Source organism: Hydractinia symbiolongicarpus, chromosome 5 (genome assembly GCF_029227915.1).
Source record: "Hydractinia symbiolongicarpus strain clone_291-10 chromosome 5, HSymV2.1, whole genome shotgun sequence".
NCBI lineage: Eukaryota > Metazoa > Cnidaria > Hydrozoa > Anthoathecata > Hydractiniidae > Hydractinia > Hydractinia symbiolongicarpus.
Window position 1 is genome coordinate 19,280,195 of NC_079879.1, and position 17,904 is coordinate 19,298,098.

Here is a 17,904-nt window from a genome sequence, read left to right on the forward strand (position 1 = left end):
AATTTTATTCTTTTGCATCGGTGCAAGAAGAACGAAAAACTATTGATGATTGTTATTGTGTAAAAGAAAAAGAAGAAACCATTGACGATTTAAACAGCTCAAATAACGATGTTATTTTAAAACCAATGGGTTAGTCTATTTAAATTATAATTTTTATTTTAATTATTTCTTTCAAAAAAATTGCTTGTGAATTACGCATTTCACCAGCATTTTTTTTATAAAAAAGCTCTTGTCTAGAAAAACTCCTCACCCCAATCCAGATCTTGTCATTTTTTCCCTTTTGGTCAAAGTTTTTCGATCATTATCTTTGAGTTTGTTCCATTAATTTTTGAAGGTGCCACTAAAGATTCGGGGTCGTGGAAACATTTTTCATGTAATTAAAACAAAAAAATTGCTGTTTCAAGCACATGATTTTTTCCCCGTGTCGTGTGGGTGCTATTTTATGAAACAAATTTGCATGTAGCTAGAAAGAAAGATGGCGTTTGTAAAAGAAACGTGGTAGTAGCATCAATAGGAATTTTTCTTGATAAAGGAAAAGAAACGAAAAGTTAAGTAATAGGCTTCATTTTGGACAAGACCATGGTTGCTTCGCCGACAAATAGATGGAAGTTACTATAATTTGTTTAAAGAGCCAAAAAAAATTCAATAGGTTTTAAAGATTATTTGATAATGGACGTTAATCATATTGATGAGTTGCTTCATCCTCTTACCCCAATCTTTTAAAAATAAGATACCAACATAAAAGAATGTATAAGGTCTGAGGGTTTGTGCTGCATTGCATTAAGATATCTTGGAAGCAGTGAATTATTCAGATCTTTGGAATGCCAATTCCGGATTAGTGAAAAAGCAATATTTTATATAACTCAAGAAGTGTGCGCTGCTATTATAGTTTCGAAAAACATTACTTTAAGACGCTGAAAATAACAGAACACCCTTCTGTTATGGAGATAGCGGAAAAGTTTTATCATCGGTGGAATCTTCCAAATGGATTGGGTTAAGTGGACGGAAGGCATTTTGTTCTACAACAACCAAAGAATTCTGACTCACATTATCTATATAATATACGGTAGTTCACGGCCCGACATTTAGACTGCGCATTCGCAAACTTTGTATACGTTATTTTCAAATTCAGTATGGCCTTGATCGCGTGAGGTTTTTTTAACTCTGATCAATTTTTAAATACACGATTAAAATTGCTGACTCAGGCTTTTATTCACAACGTAGAACACTTCTTTCAAACTTTTTCGTTGTGGTGACCGGAATCAACCGGATGCAGATTTCTACCAACTTATTGTATGGTTTGCTACCAGGTGCAAACTTTAGCTACCTAGCTAATATAGGTATAAACAGATCGCTAGCGATGATTGTCAACATAATTTTGTCTTTATAATATGTTCTTATTTGAAATGGTTGGGGTTAGCATCCATATTGAAATCACCATAAGAGTGGCCGCCTTTTTAAGGTTGACGTATGGTTCTTTTAGTTGCCATGCATTGACGTTTTTGGCGTAGGTAGGCATATATAAGAAAAAAACGTCAAAAATTGCGGCCTCTATGGCAGAGTACGGGCGCTGTTGCTAATTTTAAAAAGGCTATCATTGAAAATTTGTTTTCGAATCCTCCAACCAACACAGCATAGATAACCTGGATCAATAAGATAGGTTTTTATCTTAGAGGACAATCAAGCTGACGGGTCGAACCGACTTATTCTTGTGAGGACTTCAGAGCACGAACATGACCCATTTTCAATGGTAACACCAGCAGGTTGGAACAAATTTGCTGCTTGCCTACGCTACCCTTAATACTGCTTGTTTTCTGTTACTTAACTGACTTTAAAGATCATTTTACTAACCTAACAAATTTTACCTAAAAATATCTTAAAAATTTTATTGACGTTGGATAAACATGGCTTTAGTGAAACGATTCTTCGAGTTAAGGAGACCAACATGCAAAATACAGACCTAGATTGTCTTATTGTTGTTGTATAGCAAACGTTTAAATATATTTTCAGCAAAAATCCCCTATCTGGTGTATAGTTTTTTATTTTATTTTTTTTACAGGGAAATACAAAAGAAGGATGACGAGATATGAGCATACACACAAAAAAGTGTTATTCTAATTGGTGTCAATGTTTTGCTTTTAACTTCTGAAGGACTTAATTTTATACTTGACGATCATTAACATTTAGTGCGAAATTGGGTGATGTCCGTGGGCGTGGTATCAACATTAAAATCATGCTAATATAGTTTGTGAAAAGACTAAAAGTTTTTTGTACTATTTTATTTAAAATTTGTTTGCTACAACTATTTGCAAGGCTACTTACTCCATTTTTGTTTTGGTTATAAAATTTATGCCCTGTCGTTTTTTGTTTTGATTATTAACGAAAACCAATCAATTTTCAGTAGTTTTTAATCTAGCATAATTTATGCGCTACACTACCAATATCTTAAACATTTTTAACAAAGGAAAGATTATTTAGAAAACGGGGTTACTTTAAAATAAACTTTGAAAATGTACCTTCTTTTTTCTATCCATCCTCCTAGGTTATATATTGTTTCAGGAATTCATTGCGCTGTATTTAAACTTATTCTTTTCTGATTTGTCTGATTTCTTAGGTTTTTGGACGGTTAGGCACTAACTCATTGCATTGGACTGACGCAAATATACTTGGCAAGATTAGTAAAGCCATTCCAATGCGCTTAAATTTGTTAAAGTTGTTTTTCACCGCGTAGGTAACTACGAACCACCTGGGGACAAAATGGAATCATTTTCCTAAAGCTGGAGCAACACAATCGTTTTAGAACAGACGAGTTGATGACGTCGTCAAAAAAAACGTTTATAATCAATATCTATTTAAACTGTTTGTAAAAAGCACATCTTTTCCGCTACTTGCCTAACTAAGTAGATTTTTCAACGAGTCAATGTTCCAGTAATTAATAACTCGGTACGACGAAAAGGAAAGCAAGACTGAAATCTTCGTCAGTTTGTAATAGTTGCTATCTACCAAGTTATCTTTGAAAATAAGACATTGGTTTAAAAGAGGGCATTTTGACCACACGACTCATTTAAACCTCAAGCTGAATAGCGTTTAAAGTGTTCTCCATTAGCTCCTATTAAAAATCTTATATTGTCTTTTTCGCGTGTTATCGAAGAAAACCTTCAGAACAATTTACATATAAAATAGATTTAAAAAACCCTTAATTTAAAGGTTGGCACTATAGGATAGTAAAATTAAGAAAATGTGATAAAATAAGATATTAACATGTGAATGGGACATATGCTCCATTCTTCTTTTCCCGCAAATCACGCAACGAGGAAAGAGTTAAGAAAATGAAGATTTTACTCCTTTTATTGGTGGTTTTAACAAAAAAATCTGGAAGTCATTACTACGAGCAGAAAACGGTAGCATCATCATCTGTGGCTATAAAACATAATACGCTAATAGTGGCATGTGTTTTTTATTGCAAGAAATTCAATTCGTTTGCAACAGTGATAGAAGAACGAAAAACATTTGACGATTGTTATTGTGTGAAAGAAAAAGAAAAAGACAGTGACGATTCAAACAGCTCAACTGACGATGTTCTCTTGAAACCGATAGGTTAGTCTCTTTTACCTGTAATTTTTTATTTTTATTATTTCTTTCAAGAAAATTGCTTGTGAATTACGCATTTCTCCAGCATTTTTTATAACAAAGCTCTTGCCGAGACAAACCCATAAGCCCATCAGCTGGATTAGTCTCTTCCCACTGAAGGCTGGTTTTCACTTGTCTGGATCGTACCGGATCAGATCAGGATGGGATCGAAATATAATCCGATCCAGATTCATGTAAAGATTTCCACTTCTGAAAGAGCGCGAATTTTCATTTAAAAAATGTAAACAAAGGTGGCTGCAATAAATATTAGAATCTTGCTACTTTTAATGATTTTAAGGAACAAATAAAAAAAAAGATAGTGCGTAAGAAATTCCATGAAAGAAAACAGAAATACCATCTATTAATTTAGGATCTACACCTCTTTGATAACATTTTTCTCGAAACAATATTGCATGTTACCTGGAAAATACGAAAAATTCTTATGTTATGTTGCACCATTCATTTCTAAATTGAATTAAAAACGTGAAGGCATATCTGCTGATCAACATTTGTGCATAAATTTAAGGTATCTAGTGACCGGAGATGCAAAATCTACCATAGCGGGCAGTTATCGCATCGGAACTACAAAAGTTGGTAGAATTATAAGTGAAACATGCCATATGTGAAAAATGTCGGGCGCAGGACAATTGAAATGTCCATCAACGCAAGTTGAATGGAAAAAAAGAGCTGCAAGGTTCGAGAAACTTTGGCAGTTCCCTTACTTTATTGACACAATTGATGGAAAGCATGTGGTAATGCAAGCCCCAGCACGTGAAGGTCCACCTTTTTTTAATTATACAAAGACCCACAGCATAGTATTAATGGCGTTACGCAATGAAGTTTTTATTAGTTGATATTGGTGATAGTGGCCGCCAATATATATATATATATAGATACATGTATACGGGTATTATAATATAGACTAGCTGGAAAACCCTGCGTCGAAACGCCGGGGTAAGCCATCAATGACGAAGGGAAGTAAGTAGAATAAAAAAAACTTACCTTATAACACAGCATAACATTTCTTAGGGGATTGCTCAAGTAGTAACTCGTGTGATGTTTTCTACTAAAAAAAGAAACAATTCAACACTCATGCAGATACAAATTTGATAGGTTCAGGATTGCTGGTCCCCCGAACATTTATGTTGTTCGTATTAGCTGCTTCTCACAGGGGTATCGGTTTAGCCAAAAGGTTATCCAAAGAAAAAAGTTTAGGATAATCTTCATTCCATTGTAGCCAGCTTTAAACCAAAATATATAGAGTTTAACATTAGAACTTCAAATTTTTGAGAGAATGTAAATTACGAACTAATTTAATGATTAAATGTAGCTACGTTCAAACATTACAACGTTAACGTGAACGTAAACGTTACATAACACCAGTAGACATAAAACAGGCTAAAGATGAATAATACAATGGTTTGTGTAGAACTTGTTGCATTGAGTAAAATAACTGTCTATGATATTAACAAAGCGAAGTAAAATAACTATATGAGAAAAAGAACTAAACATAAAGATTAAACAAGTCTAAAAGGCATCAGACTGAGTTTTTTAATTTTTGACAAAAGATTCTTTATGTATCATATTTTTTGAAATAAACTATAAATATTAGAAATACTAACTATGCAAAATATTGATATTGGCTAAAACTGACTACTGATGCCATTAATGCGAAACTGAGGAAAAGCAGGCAAACCTTTCATAGAAGACTGACAAAGAGCCCAAGATTTTTAAATATCGTATTTTTTTTAAATAAACTATGAATAATAGTAGTATTGATACTAACTATGCAAAAGACTACGAACATTATTACGTTATCTGCAAAATATTGACAGTGGTATTTTGGGCTAAAACTGAATACTAAGACAACTGTATTAAATGCCAAACTAAGAAAAAGAGGGCCGAGGCCGCTCCCGCTTGTTTGTGTTGTTGTTGTTGTTGTTTGTGTTTTTGCTGTTGTAGTAGCTGCTGTTGTTGTTGTTGTGGAAGCTGGTGCTATTGTTGTGGAAGCTGGCATTGAATTTGTAGAATTATCAAATTTGTTAAATCTTGACATTTTTAGGCAGCCTAAAAATAAGTAATTTAAGTAAAGTTGCATGAACATTAACCCTATTCGGTCCCTTGACGGTTTTTTTTAATAACTCTTCAATGCTATGTTGCATGGGTACAATGCTTACTGAGTATCAATATTTATCTGTTAGACACCTGCATGCAAAGTATTTAGGTCCCATATCTTTCAGAGGCTTTGATATTGGCTGTTAATCGAAACTACTCCTAAAAATCTCTATGAAGCTCTTATAATAGGAAAAATATAATAACTCTTGTTAGGATTTTGTTTAGAACTTGAAACTTACAACACAACTTTTTTTAATCAAGAAGAATCATTTTGCATGTTTTGGTTACGTGGTTAAACCGATTTCCCCGTTTTTCCCGATTTTATCCAAAAATCGGAGAAAACCGGATTTTTGGGGAATATTTGACAATTTTTCATACGATCTGTGTAAAAACCGGATAATATGTTAAATAAAATTTATTTAGCTTTCAGAAACTTCAAACAGAATGTAAAAATTCGCTCTAGAACTAAAGTAATTGAATTTTAAGCAGATAATTTTGAACAAATTTCAAGCTTTTGATGACGTCACGGAGAATGTGCTGACGTAAGCAAAACTTTATTCCTGCTATTTTGTTCCTTTTGTGACGTACTATAAGTGTGCCAAGTTTGATTCAATTTGGACAAGCCTATGAAAAGTTATTGAGGGGGGCGGATTCCGCCCTCCCCCCGGTCATAATATGTTCGAAAAAACCCGGGCCGAATTGGGTTAAGGGAAATAGAATTTGTAGGACTGAATATACACATAAATAGCGATTTTCTTAACAATAGCAGACCTTATAAAATTTCTGAATAAAGAATACCCATTAGGTAATCCTGGCTTTCAGTTTGTGAACTTTAACTGTTATATCAAAACTAGTAAAGAAAAAAAAAGTCGAATATGTAGTTGAATAACACGACAAAAATAAAAATAATTTCCTTTTTTAAGATTATAAAATGCTGGAACTACGATTGTATGTAAAATATTTTTGGTTATCTTAAGTTGAACATCTTATTTTTGACGTAAGTCCATCTTAAACCTCCTTTTTTTCGCCCCACACAGCCATAAAGTATTGCTAGGAAAGAATAAGGATATATAGTTATGAAAAATGTTACTAGTAAAGGCTGGATGATACTTAATATGTAGGAATAAAAAACTATCTAGTAACAGACCCAGCTAGCTTTAGCTTTACTTTTAAATTTACATCACGTGATCAAACGCTTTACAACATTCATTGGATAAAAAATCGATCCAGTATTGATCAAGAATCCTTGGATCAGAAAATCTTCAACTTCTTTTGGATCGGTTTTTAAACAGTCTCGAATTATTTTAAATAAAAAAACCTCTATCTGGCTTCACACAAACACCTTCTTCTGCGTGTGCACCGATAAATAACGGATCGGCTCCGTGTCCGATCCGGTCCGATCCAGACAAATGGAAACCAGCCTTGACTTGTTTGCCTACAATTGTGCTTCAAAGGAAGAGAAGTTGCGCGAAAAAACTTAAACAGACTTAATTGCGAATGAATTAATTAATTATTGCATTTTTATTCATTACAGGACTTCGTTTTTTAATAAACTTCTTTTAAGCTACTTTTCTTATTCGTGTAATATTTGTAAACCGTTTATTTTAATTATTTGGATAGTTATTTTCCTTAATTCGAACTTTTAAATTTTCTTTCGCCAAAGTTTCTTTCTTTAAAGTATTTTCAAAATACAACAATAATTGATATTACATCCGTGTTTATAGTAAATCTGTACCAACTAAGCATTGATTTAGACTGTGTGACTTTTAAAGTGTGTTGCCTATAATTAAGAATTAAAGGTAACAACAATGATAGAACCGAGCTGACGTTGTGAATTAAGAAAAAGTTTCTATTTTAGATGAAATTAATTTGTCACAACAAAAACCATCGTGGAGTTCATCAACTTTATCTCAAACGCATTCTTCTAACGCTTTTGATGGTCCATGGTTTACATGTCAATTCTCAGACAACAAATTAAGCAACGAATGGATCAAAGTTGATTTGACGAAACCGAGTATCATCGCGCGTGTCCTAATATATAGTCCAACTTTTACTACCGGCCTAATAGAGAACGCTATGATAGAAGTTTCATCTTCATTTGACATGATGCAAAACTATCAGGTGTGTGCAAAGTTGGAAAAACGTCCCTTTATTCTAGAAACTTTCAAATGCGACAAAACTGTTTTAGGTCGATATGTCCGATTGGTGTTAAATCAACAGGGTTCTTTGACAGTATGTGAGATGCAAGTTATGGGTTATTACTACTAGCTTTGGATGGCTCATTGCATGAGGAATTTGTTACGTAATTTAAGACTAAAATGAGTGTGTTAAAATAACTATTATTAGTGTAGGTGCGGTTGTGCGTATTTTTAACGTATTATGACGAACGACCACGTTTTTTAACGCTACTTTTGTAACTTGTTCTGTACAATAACAAGTAAAAACAGAAGGAAAACACACAAAGATTTATTTCTACCCTAATCTTGAGCGCTATGTTTTTAAGGAAAGCAGAAAAGGCAAAATTCTGATTGACAAACTACAATTGATAACATAATACACAAAAATACAATGGCACTTTTTCTTCTTTTTTATGAGGTTGTCAAAAAGTATCAAAATGCGATTTCTCTGCAGCCAATAAATTGAGGAAATGCTACTTTTGCGGATACATAGTTTAGGTAAACAGTGCTTAAAATGCGCATAAACTTTGATTTACTTTCTTGCGATGTTAGAAATCCCGTGGATTTGCAAGGACGAATGACCCAGTTAATTTTTCACGGGTTATCTCTTATATCAATGCCTTTATTGCGTCTGTTTGTTCGTGAGAAAAGAGTGGCGCTACGGAAACACGAAATGCGATATATAACGGACAGGCAACCCGTGGATTCATTCACAAGCTAATTGCTAGTCTCTGTAACGACACCCGTATTCTGTGCGCCGCAGGTTCGCTTTGAGCCATTGGCGGAGTGATTTTAATACTTTGCTAACAAGAGCAAACATTAATGCACGAAACACCGGCGAGGGAAATATTTACGACGCACGAAAAATCTAAGAACCTGCGAGTTTGTAGTTTTTTTTAGCAGTCTTTATAATAATGGCAGTATTCTATATTAAGTGGCGGCGAAGGTAGCAAACCTTGTCCTGAAACGCCTCGTCAAAATATCATTAAAAAACTGACTATGTCATGCAAGGTTTCGTTGTAAAACCAGCTCTAGATCAAAAGTTAAAGAGAGAGAGAGGACAGTTATTAACCTCTACCCTTAGTTTTGTGGCTCCTAAAAGGTTTAGTACGTATGGGGTAAGAAAGAGAAAATATCGTAATCAAGCAGAGTTGGTACCAAGGAGGTTTAAAGGAGGAGGTTAAACTTTTGGCATGTAAAAGTAAGGCAAAGGTGGCGCTACGGATGGCATTCAAAGGAGCGCGTAAACATAAGAAATTGAATAGATTTTAAATGGACTTTGCTTAGATGTATCTAATTTTTCTCTTTAAAACTCCTTGGAAGTACTGAATGTTTTATTATTTAAACTTTTCAATTAATTAAAAATCTCTTTAAAACATGCCTTAGTCAACCATAGAAAAGCATCATGAACAAGAGTAAAAGCGGTCAGTATAGCTAGGAATAACCTTAGCACAAAATTAAGTCATTCGTATAGATTCAGATTCTTTGGAATTTTATCGCGATTGCAAGAATTAGGCAAACAATGTCAACAATACAATAAGTGAGATACCGTTTGCTGCAATCTAGGCTTGTTTTTTTTCAATAAATTCTCAAATTATTTTCAATAAAATGTCAAATTAAAACCACCGTAAATTGTATTTTTGCTAAACTTTAAAAATTCCAAAATTAAATTCCATATAATGATTTTTTAACTTATTATTACTTTGAATTTTTATTCAGGATATAGCCACTTCAGTGTTGAAAACACTGTTATTAACGTGGGTTCTGTGTCCTAAATGTATACATTAGGTATACACCGCATTGCCTGCACAATTTCATATGGCATGGGTAGACCCGTAGCTGTGGTGAAGACACATGCTAAACATAGCCACGCTGTGGACCGTGTGTTGTTATTACGAAGCGAACTCCATAACCACAAGGCCACACACCACTTAAAAACAAATGTCCACCTCCCCTTCCTCTAACTTGACGTAATCTCTTGGAAAGAGAAACAAAGTCCAGATTCATACAGATTTGAACTGAAGAAAAATTTATTGCAACAAACATAAACAACAACAACGACGACGACAACAACAACAACAACGACGACAACAACAACAACGACTTTTTAGTTTGCACCGATTCCCAATAATGATAAGGAGAGTCGTTGGCATGTTATGCGAAAAATATTACTTAAAATAGAAAACTAAATTTTTCGTCCTTTACTTCTAACCCCTCTGGCGTTGACTAAACAGGAAATTGACGCAGGTGGAATCTTGTAGGAAAGTGTTGGACAAAGCTGGCTTGTCATTGGCAATAGTTAAAGTTTTTGCATTTCATGATCGTGATGCAATTGCAGTATGTAATTTTCTTTCCGCTTTCCGTTTTCTATTTAAATGAAAACCATTAGTGTCAAATATATTTCTGCTTAGTAGTGAAATCCTCTTGTCGATTATGGCCGAGGTACTAGAAAGCACCCGAGTCTGCGATTTTTACACGGTTAAACTCAATATGTTATATCTAGCTCTAACCCAGTCCTTATTGCTTGTCATAATTTTTGTTTGACATGTAATAGTTTGTTGACATTTTCTGATTTTTTCTATTCAGTTGGAGCTTACATTTAAGAAAAAAATATTTGGGACAATTTTATACTTATTCATGGTGAGGCTATAACTTAATTTTTTATCTGAAACCTGATTTTATAGGCGGCTTTAAAAAGCGCTTGTATAAACCATTTTTTCTTGATGACTTTCTCGTATTTATTGTTTTTTCCTAATTCTTTGTTTGTACAGAACATTAAAAACGTGCTATAGCGGTTCTCATAGTCTTATCTTTGCATATTGCCTTTGTTAAAAGTTTTCAAATAAGAAAAACTTATAGTTATTAACTTGTGCAAATTCAATTCAGCAAATGATAATGACCAACTGGCTATACTACTGCATGTAGTAAACAGAGACTGGTTACTTAATAGGAAATTGTATGGCACACTCCTACAAACCGTTTGAATATCTATTTAAAAAAAATAGCTGTTTTCTTGGATTTCTCAAAAAACAAAACATAATCACGCGACAAATGCTCTACTCATGCAGATGTGTAGGGCGGGTGAGAAATGTTAAAAATCCGCTTAGTCACATTTTCTGCGGTGTCAGCATTGTGGAACAATTATCGTGATGGTCATTAAATGCTAACAAATCGAAAAAAATTATCCTTGTTGTGTTGATGCCAGCAAGAGTTATCACAGATTTGCCGTTTTTTTATAATTATTGAGCCAAACCTTTAGGTCATGCACTTGTCAATTACTTGAAGCTACCTCTTATTTTATTATCCACTTTGTTTAACGAAAAATAGGAGCCTACGTAACTTGAACCTCATAAAATAATTTTTTGCATATGTTCGAAATAACCCGGATTAAATAGGTTTAACAATAGCTAGGCCAGGAATGGAAGATAGAACAAAAGTTATAGCTAATCACAGTGAAAGTAGAAGAAATGTATAATTAAATATCAAGCTTTAAGACCATTATCTGTAAGATCAACTCACGACAAAAAATTATAAAGGAGCCACAACTACATGTATAGCGTAAATCATGATTAGGGGATTGTGTAAAAAGAAGCAGTTTTGATAAGTTGACAGTATAAATACATTGCTGGATACATAACTTCATGCTTTATCGTCTTTCAATAAATTGTTGAAATGCAATAATGGGTATGATATTCTAAAAGTTGTCTAAAAATTTTTTGTCAGTACTATACATACACAGGATGTAGAATTTTTTTATTGGCAACATTTTCACTTCTGGCGAAAGAAAAAAAAGTGTGAAAAGAGTAATTGACTTTTTATTTTTAATTTTAAGATTTTTTTTTTAGTTTGCAAGAATAAATTTTCGCAAATCAGGTGTTTACCAATTTTTCACAGTAATTATTATTTGCAAATAAAGAGAACCTCTTACATTCGTGTGATTATGCGAACGCACCAATTTTTTTTCAAACATTAATTTTAGCGAATGGCTGACTCTTAAGCGGATGCCTATAAATTTAGTAATTTTAGTGGAAACTGCATTTTTTAGATTTCAAATAAATAAAGAATTTCAAGAATCCTTATTGCGGACAAAAATAAATTTTTTCTATGTAGGTTTTAGACTTTTAGGTTGATGTAACAGCTAACATACAATAGGCCAGCTACAGTTAGATATACCTACCTTAAACCAGCCACACTCTCTTCAGGTAACACAATCGTTTTCCTATTGTTCAACACTTCAGTTAATTATAAGAGGTAGTGAGTATTTGAGCACAGTACTTCTTTAAGTCATTAAAAGTTGCAATATGGTAACAACAATGATGTCTTTCTCTTTTGACACTTGACTTTTTGCTAGGCTGACCATAATGGATAGCCACAGTTTTTTGGCAATCAATAACCTTTAATTTTTTATTGTGGATAAAACACAGTCCTTAAGCCATCAAAAAATATCATTCGTTAATTTAAAGTGGTGTCATAAATATTTAGTCTTAGTTCAGTTTAGTTTAGGGAAAAAACCACGAGTTAGAATTTCCTGCTGTTTTTCTTCTCATTGCGCTACCATCATAAAATATATGTCCCAAAAACCGCCACACAAAAGCCAGTAATTACAAGTACTCCAAGTTTTATCACTTGAGCGTGAGTAGTTCCGGATTTATAGCCCCTGGCCACTTTATGCTCGATGTTATAAAGACATTTTAATCAAATTTCAGCCTTGCGTTTGTTTTTACCTTGTTCTTCTTTTTAAGTTATGCCCAACCTCATTGTTCTTTTAAAATATTCTAGTTTACATCTATATTATAATACCCGTATTCGTCTGTCTGTCTGTCTACCGTCTGTCACGCAAAATGGTAGCTTAGCTGGGCAAGTAGCGATGCGCACACAATGCGGTAAAAAAGGACGGGTGAACCCGTGGATTTTTCCACGGGCAACCAGGGTCGGATCCAGGATTTTTATGTAACTAAGCAAAAAAAATTGTTTTGGGATATAACCGCCCAGAATGGGCGTTAAAATACGCCAAATGGGCGGACCTAATAGTAACAAAATTTATCACCTTGTTCAGGCTTTTTCCAGCGTTAAAAAGTACAATAAGTAACAATATACATAAAAAAAATATACAGCTAAAATATATAAAACATGTAAACTATGTATAAATCAATCAGCAAGTATATGTATTTCAAAAAGCCTTTATCTCTTATTCTGTTCAGCAAACTCATCTATCACTTCATCAAAGATCACAGTGATTGACCTGTTAAACATGATAACTGCTAGGCTGCTTAACCTTTCCTCCGACACCATGTTTCGCATCTGAGCCTTTGAACGCCTTAGTCCAGAGATACTTTTCTCACAAGTGCATGAGGTTACAGGAATTGTAGCCAAAATTCTAAAACTTAACGGATTGATGGAAATGTGTACCTATTTGTGGTTTTAAGTAAAGAGGTGATATCTGTTGGTAGAGCACCTTGATAGTTTTTCCAAAATATCCCCCACATATCTAACTGGACATATGTTACTAAGGGCTGGAATATCACTCGCAAACAATCGCAGGAAGTCTTTAAACTTAACCTTCCAGTTAAATTAAAATACCTTCACAGAAACATCAGCAACACCTCTCTTGGGCTCAACAATTGTGTTGAATAAATTGTCCATTTCTTTATATCATAAGCTTTGATAGGTGGTTTTAATAGGATGCTACAAAATTAAAAAATATATAGAGTGACACAAATTTTAAAGGTACTGCCTGCATTACATATAGTTTACTCCTGTCAGGAATCGAACCTGAACCTTTTACGAAATTGTATCATAAATATCATACCATTTGATCACAGGAGTTTAGACATTTAATAAAATATTATTATACCTGAACAACATTAAAAATTGATAAACGCACATAAATGATGACCTAATGAAGATTTTAAAACACATTTTGCTTACTCAATTATGGCCAGTTCTCTTGACTTGTTCTTTGTATACACATCACAACCATTCAATAAACATTTCACAAAAATATTATCAAGCGGTTGATCAAAATTTTCAAAAGCCAGGGTTTCGTCACAAATAAGCAACACAGAAATAGATCTGTAAAGAGAGTTACCATCTCCACTGACACTGCATAACAAAAAAATACATCAGATAAAAAGGCAGTTATGAAATAAAAAATATTAGTAAGATTGGTAAGATTTTTTCTATCCATATTGTTATAGCTATATAACATATGCCAAGTAGTCTTGGCAGAGAGCACCACTACGATGACTTGGCTTGAAAATTGATGGATACGTTTTCCATCCTTAATACAGCTGAGCCAGTATGATGAGCCAGTATGATGAGTGGAAACAGTTCCACTCATCATACTGGCTCAATATTCTCTCAAAATCCAACCACTAGTGTATCTTGCTAGGTATAAAATAACAAATGAAGCACCACATGAACACTTCAGAATTATTTTGAGTGTATTTTTCTTTTGATTTATTTTTTGTGTGGTGGGGAGGTTTGAGTATAAAAAATAACACACATAAGACAAAGCAGTAGCTACAAACTCATTTTGTTGAAAAAATATAGCACCAGAAGTTTCATACAGAACAGGATCAGTGAACTTAGTGTACACACATTCTCAACTACTATAGTGAATAATAAAGAAGTATCTCATTCACTATAGCTATATATATAGATATTTTTGCAGAGAGAAACCTTTTAACATAATCTTCTGAAGCCAAAAAAAATCTGATATTTTATCTTAGGGAATAAACTATACATACTATTACACACTGGGTACTTGAAATTTATAAGAAATAGTAAAAAATACATCCAGAAACCTAGAAGTATCACACTACCTCTACCGTCCATCTTTGGCTGATTGGTTATAAACACAAACAACGTGGACTGTTTGCATTCATTTTGTTACGGTTGAGAAATTCTGTCTACCTTGCCTTTTTTTTGCTTATTTGCTTTTACGCAATAGCAAAGTAGTTTTTCATCTCCGCATTCTCTCCATGCAAAAAAGCAAATATATCAACTTTGACACGCTTACTTGCTTATTCTTAAATAAGCGAGAAAGCAAAGTTGCTTTTCGTTTTGCTTGCTCAGAGGAGTTTATATCTACTTTGTTTGGGAGAGTGAATAAGCGTAATAAGCAAAAACACAATTTCCTTACCAGACTTCCTAAAAAATACAAGGAAACTACACACGCGAAACGCGTGCGGGCTTTTTCTCTACGTTTTTGAAAGTAAGCGCGCGCTTATCTTGCTTATACCTCCATCCGACCCTGGCAACCGACTAGTTTATACATATTATACATAAATGCAATATATTTGTACAATTTATCACCTTTAAAAAGTTATTTCAAAAAACGGTTTCGGCAAAAACATATAAAAAAGGCATAAGTTATTGCAGTTGTCTTGATATCTAAAATGTCTTATTATTGTTTAAGTTTAATTGGACAATATAAGCTGAACAAACTTTAAAGAAGTGTTTCTTTCATGATTTTGTCTGTCATAATGGTTTTGCGTAGCTTTATTCTAGACCCCACAAATAAGTGTATTTTTGCTGAGATTGCGTGAAGTAGTGATGCAAAAAATATGTACAAAAGGCTAATCCCCGTGAATTTTCAAGGGCTATAGACTAGTCAATAATAAGATACTGTACTAACTAATATTTATAACAGTCTTTATTTTATAGTCCAAGTGCCAGGGGGTAGACTATGTCAGTCAAGCGGACAAATTGAAACATACATGACGTTATTGGGCATGGTCTGAAGTTTCAGAAAAAAATTATTTAGTCAAATTTTCTTGCTTGTGTGTAATTTGCAGACCAGATTATTAAAGCGTCGATTTTTCTTTTAAAACACTAAAAAAATCAAATATACTAGCTCGATTTTGTTCAAACTTTGCATAATTGTGCCTTTTATATTGCTTCATCTAATCAGATAAAAAAAGAAATTCAAAAATTAATAAAAAGCTGACGTAAGCAAAAAATCACAAAATTTTTTTTTTTATTGTTTGTTTTATAGTTTTTGTTTCTTATAAAAAACGAAGAACGTTCTTATATATATTTTTTTCAATTTAGACCAAAACTTTAAAGTATAATCTACATTCTGGCTAAGTTTGATGATCTATCTCATATTTTTTCATAACTTATTATCAATTTTATCCAAATACCTTTTTAAATTAAAACTTCCACACACGAAGGCCTTTTCTCAATTCGTCGCACTAAGAAAACTTTTTCGGGATCGTCAGTCGACATCACACTTGAGCAGACCATTAATGCTGATGCCGCAAACCAAATGAAAAGAATTACATCCGTAACCAATTTGATTGATGCTTGTTAACGTTGGACAGAATGACTCTTTTTACTCAGATATTGAACAATCTTGAGATAAGAAAAAAGACGTTTTAAGAATAAACGCAAGTTTAAAAACGTAATTTCTATTATTCTTTTTTAATATTGCAACAGGAAAATTAGCATAAGAGAAAACCACCAAATTCTTGTTATCAATTCATTCAGTCGGACACAAGATGAGAGAAACCTTTAGTGTAGAATGCAGAAAAGAGACAAAACTTTGCGAAGAACTAACCAGCCACCGCAAACTTTCCATACTTGAAGCTGAGTGTAGCGAAAAGAATTTTTTAGGTAAAGACGGCAAAGTCGTTGCTGCATGTATAGCGGAATTTCTTACGAAATCTTCTGAAGTTGTGACTTTGTTATGTTAATGAAAATATGCTGAAATGTCCTTACTCTGCCTTGATGAATCATTCGAACTCAAGCGTTATGATGTCTACAACCCTTTCTTTGAATAATATCACAATTGTAATATCGACGCAATGGTTATGTATCTGCAAGTGAACTTTCCAAAACGCCGGCTAAAAGTAACCCGGCGTTAAACGTAGATTTAAGCGTTTAGTATTAGCCATAAACTGTGCCAGACATCCAGTTGGAGCGCGTAAGGACAGGGATGGAGTATGTCGTAAATCTAATAAAGCGCACATGGCATTATATATAGTGTTTTGCGTATAATGTATTACAAAAAAAATTCCCACAACCTAAATAAAAGCACAGTACGACCATCTCGCTTTTCGCTATGTTGCCATGAAAGTGCAAAACCCGGGATGAGCGATTAATGAAGGAAAAGCATGTCGCACACCAGTGTGTGGAGTGCTTACATCAGTGCGCCTTACAGACTTAATATCCTATCCAAAAAAAATTATCGCAGCTTCGATTTAAATAAAAATACAGGACACAAATCTTCTTTACCTGTCTAGATAATACAATCACTCAGCAATTTTATTTTTGGAATAATTTTTCGTGAAATTTGAAAAATTTATTGTGACTTTAAAACAAACAAATTCTAAAGGCTCTGGTTAGAAGAAAATATCGAGACTGTTGCTTCATCAGTAAACTTAAAGTTTATGTTATTTTAAAAGGTGTAGCTATAGTATAAGAAAGATTATTTGAAAATTTTGTTGAAGCCAAAGTGCCCGCGAAAATTTAAATTCGGCATATTTGACATGACATTGAATGTTGAAATTCGGTGACTTTTCCTAAATTTATTGTTGATTTCAGCAATCAACAAAATGGTTAAACAAAATTAAATTTCCTGGTAATTTCCGCCATTTTTAAAAAGGGTCTGTTTTTTAGAATTCTTTTTTCAACAAGTCAATATAAAACAGTTTTATTGCATTGATTCTAAAAAAGTTTTATATAATGCCAATTAATGTTTTTGTGTTACCAAGGACATATACCACAACGTGTATATAATGCAGACCGGAATATATGTATTATCAAAACTAAAAAATTAGTATATATATATGTATATGATGTCATTTTTGATCCCTATGACGTCATCAAATTATTTTTTACCTGGAATAAGTTTGTACTAAGACATTCTACAACTGTATCAAGTTTTAGTATTTAACATAAGTGTTTCCGGACTTATGGCCCCCCTCCCCCCCAACCCACAGGGTTACAAGGGCCAAACAAGCTCAGGTATAATAGG